The sequence below is a fragment of the Mirounga leonina genome, unplaced genomic scaffold, assembly GCF_011800145.1.
Source record: "Mirounga leonina isolate KUSES-001 unplaced genomic scaffold, KU_Mleo_1.0 Mir_174, whole genome shotgun sequence".
Classification (NCBI taxonomy): Eukaryota; Metazoa; Chordata; class Mammalia; order Carnivora; family Phocidae; genus Mirounga; species Mirounga leonina.
In genome coordinates, this window is record NW_023270451.1 from 39,945,712 (window position 1) to 39,950,293 (window position 4,582).

Below are 4,582 nucleotides of genomic sequence, written 5' to 3' on the forward strand. Positions count from 1 at the left end.
ATAATGCATTTTCCTCTCCAGGGAGAAAAGAAAACACATTTCCCTCTTTCATCTGTATCAAGGTTATCATCTTAGTGGTTATCTGAGCTTATAAAACTGTGCTTAAACTTCCATGAGCATTTATTGCCTTTTTTATTTTTAGTACCATAATGTATTTTTAATTTTGTTCTGTAAAGTGTTAACTGTCTTTGTTCAGTACCTTGCACATAGGATTTTTCTGTCCTATATGCATTATAAAATGCTGATATGATATGAAACACCTAGCATAGATTTAATGTTGATATATGGTCAACAGGTGTAAGAATGAATTGTTTTACTAGCCATTGAGAACTGAGTCCTTGAGACCATCCTAGAAAGTTGTAAGAATGTGATATGGCTTTACAGATATGGTAGAATCAAAGGACAAGGAATGGAAGGAACCATATGAAGTGTAGAGAATGGAAGGGAAAAAAAGAGTATTTTAAAATTTTCTCTATAAAAAGCAATAAGAACTAAAGAGCACCGTGATAATGCCACCCAACACAGGGGGCGAACACCAGGTTTTTTATGTTTAGTGAAGATGCATAGTCTGGTGCTGTAAGCCTTAAGTGTTTAAAAAACAACCATAATTACTATGTCTTTGCTTGTCACTAAGTGGGACTCTGAGACATGGTTCCAGCACCAGTACCTTTCCATGATGTGGGGCTTGGTTTTGCCTTGCTAGTAAGATAAGGTGATCAGTAGTAATTGTTGGCAGAACTCGAGAAGGGGTGAACAGACACATGGATACTTCTGCAAATGTCTTAGAACAATATACAGTTCATGCATGGGTGATTACAATGGTTTGAAAGATGGTCCCCTTGCTTCCTCTGGGTGTAGTGAGAAGCAGAGTTTTGTCTGTCTGTGGACTGAGAACAGGACCGGCTTCTCCTTTAGTTTGATAGTGGCCACCCTGCTGGGTCCACAGTTAGAAAGCTTTTCACCAGTTCAGGGAATTCTCAAAGACAGCATTGGAGCTAAAGAGAAAATAAAGGCAAATAAAGCTAAAATTAGAAGAGGGGAGTTCAGCATGAAATAAAAATGTAAAAAAGGTGTTATTATTGCCCTCAGATTCATGTTCAAGTTGGCCAAGGTATTTCTTTGCTGGAGTTTTGGGCTTGCCTGGTAGGTTTGGGAGCTCAGAAGAAAAGTGAGCATGGAGGACCAGGGAGCCAGGCTACATCTTATATGTAAACCAGCCACCTAGCTTCTACCCACCTGACCAGAGCTGGTCCCTAACCAGCAAAGATAGAACTGTCCTATGTGCAGCACCAGAGGCCTTCAGATCTCCAAGACAGATTAATGTTATGAATCCTACAAAAAGAACAGATCATTGCTATTAGACTAGATTCAAATAAAATACAAGATGTCTAGTTATAGGTATATTTCAAGCCATGTAATGTTTGGGACATACTTGTACTAGAAATTATTTATTATATATCTTAATTTCCAAATTTAACTGGGCGTCTTGTATTTTATTTAGTATATCTGGCAACTCTGTATCAGACTAACCTATTACAAATGATGGTAAGGGGATTCAGCTCCCTTGCACCTGCTCAGTCCAGCCCGGTCTAGCCAGTATGTCCATCCACTTAAGATCCTGGGCCTTTAGTTCGTGCTCCACTGCCTTTCCAGGGTGGGGCACCCAGGTGTGCCTGAGCTCTGTACAACCTGGTGGCTTCAGCAGCAGTAGCCTCTATAGCCTGGGTGCTTCCTGGCCACGCCGTGGTCCTGTGCTTCTGCTACGCAGGCCCAGTGGGTGCTAGCATCCACGAGGTCACCATCAATCAGAACCTGCTGGCTTCACTGCAGGTGGATATTGAACCCTCCATCCAGCAGATGCACGAGGAGGAGCACGAGCAGATCAAGACCCTCAACACCAACTCCCTCCTTCATCGATAAGGTGCAGTTTCTAAAGCAGCAGAACAAATTGCTGGAGACCAAGTGGGCCCTGCTGCAGGAGCAGAAGTCAGCCAAGAGGAGCTGACCTCCCACCCTCCAGGCATCTTTGAGGCCCACATTGCTGGCCTGTAGAGGCAGTTTGAGTCGCTGCAGCTAGATGGGGGCTGCCTGGTGGTGGAGATGCAGAATATGCAGGCCGTTGTGGAAGACTTCAAGAACAAGTACCAAGATGAAATTAATCATCCGCTGGCTGCTGAGGATGAGTTTCTGGTGCTAAAAAAGGACACAGATGCTGCCTGCATGCCTGCATGAACAAGGTGAATTTGGAGGCCAATGTAGATGACCTGATTAATGAGATCAACTTCTTCAAGACCTTCTATGAGACGGAGTTGGCAGAGCTTCAGTCCCAGATCTCGGACATGTCCATGGTGCTGTCCATGGACAACAGCCACTCCCTGGACCTGGATGGCATCATCGTTGAGGTCAGGGGCCAGACCAAGAGATGGCCAAATACAGCCAAGCTGAGACTCAGGCCTGGTACCAGATCAAGTTTGAGACCCTCAGGTCCAGGCTGGGAAGCATGAAGATGACCCCTGGAGTGCCCCACTGAGATTGCAGAGATGAACTATGTCATTCAGAGGCTTCAGGCTGAGACTGACAGCAGCAAGAACCAGTGTGCTCAGTTGGAGGCTGCCATTGCTGAGGCTGAAGAACATGGGAAGCTGGCACTTAAGGATGCACATGCCAAGTAGGGGGAGCTGGAGGCCGCCCTGTGGCAAGCCAAGCAGGACATGGCATGGCAGCTGTGCGAGTACCAGGAGCTTATGGATGTCAAGATGGCCCTCGACATTGAGATCCCCACCTACCCCAAGCGGCTGGAGGGTGAGGAGCGCAGTTGGCGGGAGATGGTGTGGGAACTGTGAACATCTCTGTGCTGAACTCCACTGGTGGAGGTGGCAGGATGCTGGCCAGGCTGGTCTTCAGAGGAGCCATGAACAGCAGTGCCTTGAGCTTCTTGAGTGGTGGAATGCCTGGGGCCATCAAGTCCTATTCCATCAGGACCTCAGCTGCCATCCACAGGAGCATAGGAAAATGAGCCCTAGTGTGCAGAGACCCGTACCCCTGTCCTCCACAGTCACAGGAGGACTCCTATCCCTGGTCCCAAGACTGCTAGGCAGTCTGAAAAATGATGTCAGAAGAGCTTCCAATAAATCAGCCTTTCTGGAAATAAAGCAAAACCTCAAAACAAAAACAAAAAACAAATGATGGTAAGAGACATTACCTGCTTAGGAATAATAAAATCAAATGTCCAGGGATGTATGTATTGGTGGGAACACCGCTAAATATGTGTCTATAGGAGAAATTCAGTACTATTTCACCTTTTTATCAGTGAATGAATAGTAAACATTATAAAAATAATACAGACCCTCCTTTTTAAAAAGTATTTCTATAATCCTCATTTCCCCCTAAATTCTGGTATCCCAGTAATCATTGTTTTGGGATTTTCACAGGTAAATACGGATTTGAAGTAGTCCTGCTTTCTTTGAAATGAACCCTGCTAGGTACATTTGCAGGGATGCTGTGTCTGTACAAGGCCCATCAGTGAGTAAAGTGGGCAGGAAAAGTCTGACAGGGGTGGGATTGAAGTCATGCCTTGTCTGATAGGCAGAGCCTGGTATGGGTTTATATTGGCCCGTAAGATTATATCCTTCTCCTCTTATCCATGTTCTTCACTGTCCAAGTCATCCTTATTTAGAAAGAAGTCTTGCTGGGCATTTTCGTATAACAGATTAGATGCATATTATAACTAAGTGTTGATAATTTTGATCATTGTTGATAGTTCTCTGTTTCCTAATCCTGTCACTCTCCCTTCCTCACCACTATGTCATAACAAGGGAAGAAGTATTGCTTTCCATATTATATAGACGGAGAATTTAAAATGTGTTGAATGATTACCCTTGTGGCTGATCTTCCTCTGTCCACTCCTTATATGTATGTTGGTTCTTTCTCAGAATCTATCATTTATCCATTTGTCCTCTTACATTATATTCTTTCCTTGGGTGATCACATCTACTCTTACAGTAGATGACTGTTGATGACTTCCAAATTTCCAGTCATTGAATGCACACTTTTTAAGCCCCTGCTAACAGTCCGGGTGCTGAGAACTTAAATGTGAATAAAACAGTCTCCCTTCAGTTGCCAATGTGCCAAGTGCCTATTCGACATCTCTCCTTAGATGTTCAGTGGGTGCCTGAAAGTCAGCTTCTCCAAAACAAGTCCATCATTCTCTGAATTCATTTTACAACATTATCAATGCAGTTATCCAAGTCTAAAGGTAATTCTTGATTTCTCCCTCTAACAAAGCCCCACAACCAATTTGGTAGTTCCTTCCAAAAATTTCCTAGGAGTACAGGGCAATGATTAGAACTTTGGAGTGAGACTGTCCAAATTAGACTCCTTGGCTCTGCAGATTTGCTGTCTGTGGGACCCTGACTCATTTTCCTCATCTGAAGATTAGGAATAAAAAAGGTACCTGACACAAAGAGCTTTTGTGAGCTTTAAATGACTTAACCCATACACAGGTCTTAGAACAGTGCCTGGCACATAGGAAACACTGAAATATTATCTATTAAAATTATTATTGTGCATCTCTCTTTGCCAT

The 4,582-nt window shown here is 43.9% G+C and overlaps 1 pseudogene; it reads left to right on the forward strand.

Annotated features, from left to right (window-relative positions):
• Nucleotides 1-1,598: 1,598 nt before the first annotated feature.
• On the forward strand, nt 1,599-3,320 carry LOC118021354 (annotated as a pseudogene).
• Nucleotides 3,321-4,582: the final 1,262 nt, after the last annotated feature.